The 13,743-nt window shown below is 32.3% G+C and overlaps 1 protein-coding gene across 1 annotated transcript in view; it reads left to right on the forward strand.

Annotated features, from left to right (window-relative positions):
• The window catches only part of LOC127806661 (uncharacterized), an 81,096-nt gene that overhangs the window by 56,183 nt on the left and 11,170 nt on the right, over window positions 1-13,743 (forward strand). The gene's annotated exons all lie outside the window — the stretch shown is intronic.

Genomic DNA, 13,743 nt, shown 5'->3' on the forward strand with positions numbered 1-13,743 from the left:
AATAGTCAACTATATATTTCTTCTGTCGACTATTTCTTTTTGCAGAAAGTTCCAACGGCTATTTTTTCAAATCCCAACGGCTCCAAACGGCTATATTTCTCTTCAACTTCGTGGGACACATATATATACATGTCATAGATGATCAAGAGGAGGCTAATGGATGGGAATGAATTGATTTGAGCTTACAGTTTATATTCCTTTGTATTTACAGTGTTCTGGGCTTTCATTGTTATACTTTTCTCTCCAAGGCTTTATTCTATTATTGTTAATACATTCATTTAAGCCTTGTTTAATCTTGAGAGATATTGTAACTAAGAGATTCATCTCTTAGATCCTCTCATATTCTACATTTCTTTTTCTTCCTAGCTTGTGTAGCTAGAGGGCCCAATTCAGTGGGAGGTTTTTGTAATTCCTAGTCTTGGACTAGAGGACCTACTTGGTTTAAGTAGGGGGTTTTAGTGGATGGTTTGAAAAATCCTTAGTGAGGAGCTAAGGTAGTGGATTAGGCTTGGGTTAAGCCGAACCACTATAAATCCTTTGTGTTCTTCTCTCGTGCTTGTGGTTTTATTTCATTTATTATTTCAAGCAATTCAATAATCCTCACTTGCATCGAATTTTCCATCAAAAGGATTTCAAAGTTCTATCAAAGATTTTTAAAATATCCAATTCACCCCCCCTCTTGGTGTGTGCCATAGAACCTACTGTTCTAACAATTGGTATCAGAGCCTAACTCCCTGTTTCAAGGTTTAACAACCTAAGGAGAGATCCATGGCTCTTAAGGAAGGTTATCCTACAAATGTGGCACCGTACTTTGATGGTTCTTATTATGATTTTTGGAGAAAAAAGATTTGTATTTACTTGCAATCTATTGATTTTAATTTGTGGTATATTGTAGAAAAAGGATTTGTTTCAAAACCAAAATCTGTTTGGAGTGAAGATGATAAAAACAGTTTTGTTTTAAATATCAAAGCTATGAAAATCTTGCATCAAGCTTTACTTGAAAATGTTTATGCAAAAATTTCTAAGTGCTCTAGTGCTAAAGAGATATTGAGTACTCTTGATTCATTATATCTCTCTGACAAATGTTGTGAGCAAGTTGATGAAAATTCACAGGTTGAAAATTCATTGAATCATCAACAAATAGAGGAGAAAGGAAGTTCCCGTGCCTCTAGTGAAGAAAGCTCAAACACGTGCCTTATGGTAAATGAAGAAGAGGAGGTAACCTCTACTTCTACTCTTGTTATTGATATTGAAAATGATCATGAATCTAGTTCTTTGAATGATAAAAATGATGATCATGATACTTTTTCAAATGAAGAGTTGTTAAATGCTTTTAATGATTTACATGCCAACTTTGAAAAACTATGTTTGAAAAACAAAACTCTTCAAGATCAATTAGACTTGCTGTCAAATGAATTGGAAGTATTGAGATCAAATAATGAATATTTTCTTGCTTCCAATAAAGAATTTTCAAAGGAAAATGCTTTGGAAGAATTTGAATTGAAATCCTCGAACAGTGCATTAAATGAGAAATCCATTTTAAAAGAAGAGATTTCAAATTCTTGTAATCATAACAAAGGTGTTGAAATTTTTCATAGTCCAAGAGCAAAAGCCAAGAGCTCACATTTACACACCTATCATGAAATTAAATGCTTTTATTGTGGTAAATTAGGTCACATTGCATACAACTGTCCTTTAAAAAGGAAATCATATTTTGGACCTAATTTGAAATGGATTCCTAAGGGAACTAAGGTGTATACTGTTTCCAATATTAAACCCCAAGGATCCAAGCATGTTTTGATACCTAAAAATTCTCATTTTAGGAGGAATGTGCAAAAGGATAAGAAGCAAACAATTTTCATAAAAAGGAAACATAAATTCTCTGCTTCACATCCTAGCTATTGGTATCAATTTAGAAACAAAGGTTTTAAAAGAAATAGTCCACATAGGTTTAAACAAATTTGGGTTCCTAAGGAAGAGCTCTATGCTAACAGTGGTGATCCCAAGGTGGTTTGGGCACCAAAGGCTTGTGGATGATCTCCTTTTGCAGGTTGCTTGTCATCCAAATATATCACAAAGGAAAATCTTTATGGATGAATCAAGCATGAAGGAAAGAGGAAGTGAACAAGAAGATCACTCCTTATCTTACCAACCAAGAGTAAGAGATATTTGAATTTCATCCTTGGTGGTATATTTCTTTCCCTAAACTCTCTGTTTATAAGTTTTGATGATCTTGAGTTATAAGTGTGGCTTTATGATTTTGTTGAAAACTTATATTGATTTCTAAAATTAAGAGAGAGTTATAGTGTTGTGATATATGCATTGACTAAGGGGGAGAATAACATTTGTTGATATGTGCTGAAAAATGTGTTTGTGGTAAATGGCCTTAAACATATCTTGATCATTGTTACCGATTATGTGATATGAATCATAATAAATGCATTGATGCTAATTCTTGTAAGGTTACATGTATAAAAAAAAAAAAAATGAGACATACAGTATGCTTTAATGTCAATTTATGTGAAGTATTTTGTCTCAAAACAAAGGAAATGAAGATCATAGAAAATAGGATAGAATTTGTGCATAGACTTATTCTTGTCTAGTATAAGAGAAATGCTTAGTATAATTCATATCTCAAATATTTATCTATGACATAATAGACTAAGTCATGCAAATATGAATATGCTTCTATAATCTATCCAAACATGATCTTGTTGAGAAAGTGCCTAAAGCTTAAATATGAAAAATATTTGTGAGGCATCCATGAAAGGCTAACAAATAAGTATATCATTTAAGCCTTCAAAACTTGGCTATGTCATAAAAGACTAGGTCATGTGAGCATGAATGTTGTTGACTATCTATCCAACGTGATCTTGTTGAAGAATTGCCCAAGCTCAAATATTGAAAAGAGCACATTTGTGGTATAGGTATGAAAGGCAAACAACTAAGTGTAATTCTTAAACCTTCAAATGAAGTCTCAACCTCTTGGTCTCCAAACCTACTTTGTTTAGATCTTTTTAGACCTAATGAGAACCCAAACCATAGATAGAAAACCTTATGCTCTTCTCATTGTAGATGACTTGTCTAGATTTACTTGCTAATGTTTCTTGCATATAAAAGTGATATTTAGGTCATTTGAAATATTTTCAAGAGACAAAAATATATGTATTTCAAAAATTAAAAGCAATCGTGGGGAAAATTTTGAAATGAGCAATTCAAACACTATTGTGAAGAAAAATGATATTGGTCATATTTTTCTAGTGCTAGAACAAAATGAGGTAGTTGAAAACAAAGATAGATCTTTACAATAAATGGCTAAAATTGTGCTATGTGATAAAATTCCTTTTTAGTCTAAGCCATTAACACCTCATGCTATATGTTGAATAGGAATTTTATGAAGCCTATCTTAAAGAAAACCCCTATGAGTTATAAACCAAATATTCCATATTTTCATGTTTTTTTTTTTTTTTTTTTTTTTGCAGTACATGTTTTATCCTTAATAGTGGTAAAAACTCTTTAGAAAAGATTTGATGAAAGAATTTTCTTAAGATATTCTACTCAAAGTAAAGCATATAGAGTATTTAATTATAGAACTCTAAAGGTAGAAGAATCTATTCTAGTTATAGTTAATTATGTGAGTGTTGAATTTCCAAAACCTATGGAAGGTGGTGATGAAGAATTAGGATAAAAATTTGAAAAATTCTCATTAGATCAAAAGAATCAAATCTATCAAAGGACAATATGCTAATATATCTTATGAAGAAAGAGAATTATCATTTTCAAGAGAGAAAATATGTAGCTTGTCATTTCTCAAATAGAACCCAAAAATATTAAGGAAGCTCTAATGGATAAAAGAGGAATAGAGCTAGATTAGTAGCTTAAGGGTATAGTCAAGAAGAAAGAAAAGATCATGATGAAACCTAGGCTTCCATAGCAAGTCTAGAAACCATAAGAATGTTGTTGGCATTAGCATGCCACAAATCCTTTAATCCCATCAAAAGAATGTCAAGAGTGCCTCTTCAAATAGTTATAAATGAGGAAGTGTATGTGGAACAAACTCCCAATCTTAAGAATCCTCAATATGAGAATCATGTGCTCAAACTCTCCAAGGCACTATATTGTTGAAAACAAGCCCCTAAGTCATGACATGAAAGTCCTAGCAAGTTTATTCTAGAGGAAGAATCTAAAAGAGGTCAAATAGATATAACATTATTATAAACCTTATATCAAGGGCATCTTATGAATCTACAAATAATCTATGTAGATAACATTTTATTTGAAACCTCAAACAAAATCCCTATGGAATCAATTTGTCAATCTAATGCAAAGGGAACTTGAGATAAGTATAATATAAAGAAGATGAAGGGATCCTTATGTCTAAGCAAACATTATATCTTCTTAAGAAATTTAATATTTTTGAAAAGCTGCATCTCAAAAGAATTGTACATCAAGCCTAGACAATTATGAGAAATGTCAAATGGTGGAAATTGAGCTATATAGAAATATGATTGGACTTTTACTACATTTGATAGCTACTAGGACGAACATCATGTTTAGTGTTTGCCTATGTGCTAGACTTTAATCCAATCCTAAGAAATCCCATTTTGGAGGCAAAATAGCTAAAAAGAACACTAGTGATCCATGTCAAGTTATGAGAAATTTCCTAGTGTCTTTGTTTAGAAGGAAGTGAATTTCCATTCAATTATCTTTCACTAAAGGTGAACATGTAGTTGCTCAAATCCTATGGATGGAACATCAAGACTATGGCATAAGACCCCACAATATTCCAAATCAAATGTGCCAATACAAATGCTATAGCCCTAGCAAAAATTCAAGGAATCTTGCTGAAAAAGAAAATATCAAATGGTATCATGTCCAAATCTATTGGAAATCAAACTCTAGATAAATCCCCATCAATCCTTGAGTTCAAGTGATTTTATCTAAAGAAGTTTCGATCCTTCATGTCTCTCAAATCTATCATTGGTTAAATCAAAAGGCTTTGCCGTCAATTTCTTAGATCTCAAAAAAATTGATAAATGATATATTCTTGATGGCATATAGTATTCATGTCTTGAATCATTTATAATGCTATTTTTCTTGTATGAAATAGCTTGATTATCTTTGTGTGACAAATGAATACTTGAGTATAAAATCAAGCTTTATTTGCTAAAGGATCATCTTGCTTCTTGAAGTTATCTATATGTAATGATCCTATGTGATTACAAGTATGGCTAATATTATCAAAAGACAAATGTATGTTCTTAAAGCCTATCCTTAATATGTCTTGCATTAAATTTGCCATAACTTGTTTGGATTTATGTTTTTGGATGACCACTTATTCTTTGAATATATATGTGAGTGCATGTGGTTCATTCCTCAAATTTATGATCATTGTTATATTTTACTCTTGTGAAAATCATTTGAATTGAGACAAATTACTATTCTATTTTTATATGAAAAATGTCTTTATATCTTAAAACCTCCCGTATAAGTTTAAGGGGGAGTCTTTTTCAAAGAGAGTCTTTCTATTTGCTCGAAATGATTTATTTCACTCCTATATTGATCATTTAATGTATATGCCTCTTATATGATGAATGGCTATGCATTTGATCTAGTGCTTTGATTGTTTAAATATGAGTGATTACTTTGAAAGATATAGATTGGCTCTGATATGATCATGAGTTTGCAATATGGTATGAAAATTTTTTTTTGGCATCTCATGAAAAATGTTTTTTTTATATATGACACGTGCTGAAAAATTATATATGTTTGATATTAACAATGTCATCTTAAGGGGGAGCTATCTCTAGTTTTGAAAACTATCTTACTTGATTTTGTTTATCTCCAATTCCTTTCTATTGAAAAGATTTTGGTTTAAGGGGGAGATTATCTATTTTAAGATTTGTGAAATCGTTTGAAATGTTTTTATTTCAAAATGAAGTTTTTCAAACTATCGTTGGGGGAACGTTAAAAAAGGGGGAGAGATATTATCTTTTGGTCTAAGGAGGTTTCTATTATTTTTTTAAGTATTGCCTTTTTGATTTATGACAAAAAGGGGGAGAGATTTGTGAAATTGATTTTAAGTTTTGTCATCCTCAAAAAGGGGGAGATTGATGTTCTACCCTTGTGCTTAGTTTTGATGATGAAAAACATATGTTATTAAATCCCTAAGTCATGAATCAAGGTGGTGGTTTTCAACAAAATCAATTTCAAGTGCATTGTTAAAATGAAAACCAAAAAGATTTATGATCTTTTATATTAGTTGGAGATTAGCATAAACAAGTTTTAAGATCTAAAAAGAATCTCCTTAAAATCGTTGGTCAAAACAATTCTAAGGCAAAAGACCAACTAGAACATGTTTTTGAAAGTGTGTTCATTTTAGAAAACTATCTCTTGGTATTTTGATATCTAATATCTCTTGGAAATGAAATGGTTTTGATAAATGTCTATATGAATGGTTTTTGATAAATGTTTATATGAAAATCAATTTCTACTATGTGGATTATATGAATGAGAAAATGAATTTTTAGTATATAAGCTTTGAAGCAAGATATGAAAACTTATAGAAGAAATATTGAGTATGGTTGAGAGTGATTTGAAAAACTTGCTTGTTGAGAGTGATTTGTTTCAAAATATACTTTTGATAATCTCAACTTGCTTTCAAGATAATCAAAATGAGGTTTTAAAAGAATCGAATAAGGATGTATTGAAAATTCAAGTTTTTCTAAAGAATAGTCGACTATCAGGTTCATTCTGTCGACTATGCTTCAAAATAGTCGACTATTTTTTATGTTCTGTCGACTATTTAAGCATCTGTCGACTATTTTAGCATCTGTCGACTATCGAGTAAAAATAGTCGACTATGCCTTTTGATCTGTCGACTATTTTTGTTCATAAGTTTCAAAAATTTCTTCATATCTCAGCATCTGTCGACTATTGGAATGTGTCTGTCGACTATTTAAATTTTGTGTTATAAAATAGTCGACTATTCGTTTTGTCTGTCGACTATTTCTTGCTTTAATTGTAAAAATAGTCAACTATATATTTCTTCTGTCGACTATTTCTTTTTGCAGAAAGTTCCAACGGCTATTTTTTCAAATCCCAACGGCTCCAAACGGCTATATTTCTCTTCAACTTCGTGGGACACATATATATACATGTCATAGATGATCAAGAGGAGGCTAATGGATGGGAATGAATTGATTTGAGCTTACAGTTTATATTCCTTTGTATTTACAGTGTTCTGGGCTTTCATTGTTATACTTTTCTCTCCAAGGCTTTATTCTATTATTGTTAATACATTCATTTAAGCCTTGTTTAATCTTGAGAGACATTGTAACTAAGAGATTCATCTCTTAGATCCTCTCATATTCTACATTTCTTTTTCTTCCTAGCTTGTGTAGCTAGAGGGCCCAATTCAGTGGGAGGTTTTTGTAATTCCTAGTCTTGGACTAGAGGACCTACTTGGTTTAAGTAGGGGGTTTTAGTGGATGGTTTGAAAAATCCTTAGTGAGGAGCTAAGGTAGTGGATTAGGCTTGGGTTAAGCCGAACCACTATAAATCCTTTGTGTTCTTCTCTCGTGCTTGTGGTTTTATTTCATTTATTATTTCAAGCAATTCAATAATCCTCACTTGCATCGAATTTTCCATCAAAAGGATTTCAAAGTTCTATCAAAGATTTTTAAAATATCCAATTCACCCCCCCTCTTGGTGTGTGCCATAGAACCTACTGTTCTAACATATGTGTATGTATATATATATATATATAACACGTAATAATATATACTAAGTTTGTATATAACATATATAGCATAATATATATTAATTTTAATAAAATATTATATTAGTATATTTTTAATAATTATATGTAATTTATTAACTTTAAAATTTTATTAATTAATCATTAATTTATAATATTTTTTATTAAAAATTAATATTTTATGAATTTTTTATATTATTTAATAGCATGTCTATTTTCATTTTTTTATTTATCAATTATTTCAAATCAAACACATAACTATTAATTGATAACTTAAAAAGACATTTATCTAAACACATTATTTACTTTAACACTATCAAACTTAAAAGTTTTATACCACTTAAAAATTACACAGCTTAAAAGCTGTCAATGAAAACGCATAGCCAAAGAAGTGCATATGAACCAATTGAAGATAAAGATTAAATTTATTTCTTATTCCAAGTCTCTGAAATTCTGTTTCATCAGAGTTCAACGAACTATTTGTATAGGTTTGCATTTGTGGCTGGTTTGGTTATTGGATACGGGTTTTGTGAACCCATGACTTGAGACCCTTCCAACAAAATATTATTTCAGCACCACGAAGTTGCTTATTCTTGTTGGGGGATTTGGAACATGGATGAGACCTGTAATCCTCAGTATGACGAAACCACTGCATCACGTTTTATTCCATAGGAACACAATCTTATTGAAGAAAATTGACTTCTTCTGAGATTTTATTCAATCAAGATTCCTGATTGGTAGCAAATAGCTAGAATATTTGACATGATACATATATATACATATCATCAGCTTAATGTACCTGGGTTTCATTTGTAATCTTGGAACCAAAAGGTAAAATCTCTCATTCGAGCGATTCCCACAATTCAGTTCTAAAATTTTTGTAGAGGAGTTAAATCATGGAACCCAGCGGTGAGATTCGAACACGGGATCAACATCGGTTATATAGCGGCTAAATCTAAGACTTTTTGAGGCCAACGCATGTATGGGCTATGTCCGTGGGGGCTTCATTTATAATCTTTGACCAGTCAATGGATGACAAAGAGGGAAAGTAGGGAGGAAGAAACGAATGCTCACTTTTTAACTAACCCAAACAGTTAATAAAAAAATGTAAAAATTCTTTTTTGCCTTCAAAGTTTGTTGATGCATAATTCAATTAAGATGGCATATAAAAAATTTTGAAGAGAATTTTTAAAAGCAAAAGTTTGATGGGATTAAAAAACGAGGCTACAGAAAACACAACTCCTGTGTTTTATAGTAGCATAGATTCTCCTCTTGCGTTGGAGCACTTCTTTTTGATATATCATTAATATAGAATTTGAAATAAAATGAGAAAAAAATAATGCATACAAAATCAATCTTGGGATTAGGCCCCCTCGCGAACGCCCCACACCACTGAGTCCCAACAAACGGTGCAGGAGGTAAATAAGAAAATCTGGTGATCCTTGGTTTCGGTCCCAGACAACACTCTAACCATGACGGAGCAAGCCCTTTTTGAAGAGTCGTCAGGACCACCAGGCTATACTCCTGGGGGCATACAAAATCAATCTTATTCAACATGTCTAATTGTGTGCGTGTGCGTGTGTTTTTTTTTTTTAGGCAAGGGGTGCTAATTTCAATAAATCCACATATACATTTCATATCATTTATATTTCACTTTTACACTCATCATTCTTTCATTTTTATATGTTATTTTTTTTTTTTATTGAAATACATATATGCATTCCAAATTACATACTCAAGGTGGTGTTTATACCCAAACGACAAAAATGAAATGAAGAATATAGATCAACCCAAATTAAGAGTGACAAACCAATTTCACATAAATACGATTTGTACTGATTAAACTATAGATTGTAATTCCACATTCTTATGTAGAATAACAACAAACATGAATCAAGGGAAAGATAACATTCCACTTCAGTCACAGATATAATTTGGCTTGGCCCTACAATCAGGTGACGATTTGATATTGTATAATAAATTAGAAGCAAGAAGGCATCTAGCTGACACTGTGCTATTGCATCATCACACTATTAGTAGGTGGTATTGTTTGCACATAGAAACATACCATTTTGCCTAAGAATTTTTGTTTCCCAACAATTGTAACACCCAAATCCAAATGACCAAGTAAATAAACCATTTTGGAAAAGAACATCTAAATGTCTATGACATTTTATGAAATGGCTCACATTAGCAATAAAAACATATTATGATACAGAGAAGGGGTAAAAAAGAAAAGATTTCAAATAACATGAACGTATTTTGTGAATTTATATATATTATTTAATACTCATAAAGATAAAAAGTGACAGTTATAAAAATATTTAAATATTTCAATTGTCACTTGCCATATCAGTTAAGATTCAATGTAGAAAATTTATAAATTAGAGATCAAACTGTCTAAAGAAGTTTATAAGAACTGAACACATATTCAAGAACTCTTCTCTCAAGTTTCAAGTGATTATTTTCAAAAGTCTTGTACTTTTTAGGAGCTTATTTTAAAATCTTTCCATGATAATTTTTTTCAAAAAAGTGATTTACATTCCAATCTTGTAATTTTTTTTTAAAAGCATGCTTAAGTGTTTACTGTTTCATTTCATATTTTTTTCTTAAAAAATCTTTTTACAATATTTGTGAAACTTGTAAAAGATTACGCCTGATCTTTTGTAAAGCTATGTATTGGTTTTTCTTGAGCCAACTCTAGTAGGTTGTAACGCCTCATAAATGTTAATTTAATTTAATTTGGGATAATAATTGTTAATTTAATTTAATTTGGGATAATAATTGTTAATTTAATTTAATTTGGGGTAATTGGATTTAAAAGAAATATCAAAATAAGTTGTTGGGATTAAATAAAAATTTAATTATATGATTTTATGGAAATAAGAAATTAAGATAATTAATTTTGTTATTTTAGGAATTTCTGGGATTTTAAAAAAATAATAATAAAATAAATTAAATTAAATTCTATGATTTTTGGAAGTTTCGGGCATTACTGTAATTATTATAGGGGGTGAGAGTGTAATTAATGGAAAGTTTCGGGTGCTGGCGTGTATTGTAGAAAAGGCCTACAAATCACAATAAATATAATATATATCATATAAATTTTGAAGACACATGCGGGCCCGAGCGGTTGCGCGCGAGGCTGCCAGGCGGTGGACGCGGCTTCGAGTCGCGGGGGGCGTGCGCGAGAAGGTGGAGAATTTTGGCTGATTTAATTCAGCCATAGGCGTCAAAACGACGCCGTTTCGCCCATGAGCGGTGGCCTCCAGCGGCCACCCGCGCGCTGCCACGTGGCCGCGCCTCAACCGCTTATTTTGCTTCTAATTTAAGCCCAATTCGGGCGTTCCTTTTTGCAGATCGAACAGAAACATTTTTGCAAAAATTTCAGTGAGCTGGCGACGTGAAATGGGGAAATTTGGGCTTCAAAAATCAGGATTAAATCACGTATAATTTCAAATTTAATTATTCAGGTATGTAGAGTAGCTAGTAATTAATATTTTGTACGGTCAGAATTTCGTTTTGCGTCCAATTTTGTTAATTTTGGTAATTAATTGGCATATTACAGTTTGTATAGTTTTTACTGCTTTTGGACCAAACGAGCCTAAGGATATCTCTGTTAAGGCAAGTTCTTTTCATCCACCTCGTCGTTACTTTCGTTGTCATTTCATTTGACCTCCTTTCGTTTGATTCGGCTGTTAATAAATTATGGGATATTTAAACAGTGTGTTTTAAAAATTTATTCAGGTCTTGAGGATTTTATTCATTAATTGCCTACGGGGGTTTGTACCACCCCAAGCCTATGGGAATGATATCGTACTCACCCGGGACTAGGTTCTTAGCTGTTGGGTATTATTATTGGATTTTTGGTTGATTATTGGCTAGAGCAGTTGTGTAATGGGGGCAGGGATTGGTTGTTCGGTGTAGGTGTGACTGTCATACGGTCTATCTTAGGTCATCAGATGGTCTCTCATAGTCACTGACTACTGACCAGTGCTAGGCACTGTTGACTAACTCTGTCGTTATGTGATTATAGCATACATGTTTATATTCTATTCTTGATGCATGGTTTGATGTGCACATGGGTACGGGCTGCATGTTGGGATTATCATGTTTTGGTTATGCTTGATCACGATCATTCTAGTTGGTTAGGTTGCATCCAGCACGGGCATATGCATCGCGTGTGATTTACTATGTGGGCGGAGCATGGCCTAATGCCTGGATGTATGGGCGCCTTGTATCATGTTGATGCTCATTACGCCATTGCATTTTATGTGCGTTGTATGGATACTGGTAGTATTTAGTTCTCAAACGAGAGTAGCGTTCCGAGGGAGCCTTTGCCTCGGCTGTCGGGAGTATCGGCAGAGATACGGGTGACGGGAGTACCAACTCGGGACAGTGCGCACAGGCTTATGGAGATATATGTTGCCTTTCAGGACAACGGCAGGTTGGTATGGGACTTAGGTGCCAGGTGTCTTATGTGGGCCCCAATGACCAGTACGTGCTTTTATTACGCGACACTATTGTTTGGTTGCATCACATGACTTGTGTGTACATGTGGGTTTGTATTTGGGGTGATTTCTTTTTCGATTCATGTTATAGCCTTTCTTTTCATATAAACTTGCTGAGTTTTGCGACTCACCTTGCTTTCCATCATTCCAGGTAAGGGTAAAGCGAAGGCCGAGGGCGAGGATCGCGCCACCTAGCAACCAGCTGTGTTGGTAAGGTGTACAGTTAGCTGCCCCCGTCATCTCTGATGTTTTGCTAGAGTCGCTGTCTTTTATTTTTTACTGTGCCAGGTTGTCATTTGTATCTCCTATTGTTGGCACATGGTCTGTATGTATTTTTATATACTCCATGATCGCTGTTTCAGCGGGGTATTTGTGGGCATGCATGTTTACCGTTTTGCTTTCGCTGTTAAATTTCTTATTTATGCATGCCAGGGTATTTTTGACTTGTGTTTATTTCTCTTCCCTTTTGTAAGCACTCTCATTCGGATAGACTGGGTGGTTGGGATATCCAAGTGGGGGTGCTTACATAGGTTATGTCTTATCCTTGAAATGTAGTGGTTGTGGCTGAATTTGTTTGTAAAAAATGAACTGTAAATGTTATGTAGCTAAACTTATAAAAAACTATAAGGTATAGTAAAATACACTTGGTATATTTGCAAAATCTTTGGTTGTGAACCAAGATAGTAGATTGAGACTTATAGGCGACCCACTTTAAATCAAATGTGCTGCATTCTTATTTCAATTTCATTTATTTAAGTTCAAATTTTAAAAAAGAAGAACAAACTTAATTCATCTCTCTCTTTGAGTTAATAATTGTATCAAAGAAATTACAATAAAACATTATCATCTTTAAAAAATAAGTTAAACCATGCACCTATATGGACAAGAGTGAGGAAAGTGAAAGAGGAAAGGAGATGGTTAGGTTGATTATTTGGTGAAAGGTAGAGAAAATGAGAACGAGAGTAGAGAAATAGAAGGAAAAAAGAAATAAATGTCAAAAGAAAAGACAAGGAGGGAGAGAATAGGATACTTTGCATTTTAGATATTTTTTAAAAATTTAATTATGGTTGTTTAATTAGGAGGTATATAATGTCACTATTTCTTGACTTTAAAAGGTATTGACAAATGGAAGAAGCTATTGTATTTAAATCAAATGAGAGGGGTATAAAGTGTTATTAGATTTAAATCTAAAGTGGATTTATATGTTCAAAACATTTTTGGCCATATAAAAGCTTATATGTTGAGCCCAAAATATAAATCTAATCAAGTTCGGATAAGAATTATATGTTTTAAGTTTGAGTATCCACTAAGTTTAAGTATGGTATAAAGATAAACAGCTAATATTATATTTACTAATGATGAATCATCAAGAATTATATATGTAATAAATTGTTTAATATTTTTTTTAAAAATTTTAAATTTTTCATGATTCCAAATGTGTTCATGAACTATGTAATAACACTCATTTTAACA

The sequence above is a fragment of the Diospyros lotus genome, chromosome 7 (assembly GCF_014633365.1).
Source record: "Diospyros lotus cultivar Yz01 chromosome 7, ASM1463336v1, whole genome shotgun sequence".
Classification (NCBI taxonomy): Eukaryota; Viridiplantae; Streptophyta; class Magnoliopsida; order Ericales; family Ebenaceae; genus Diospyros; species Diospyros lotus.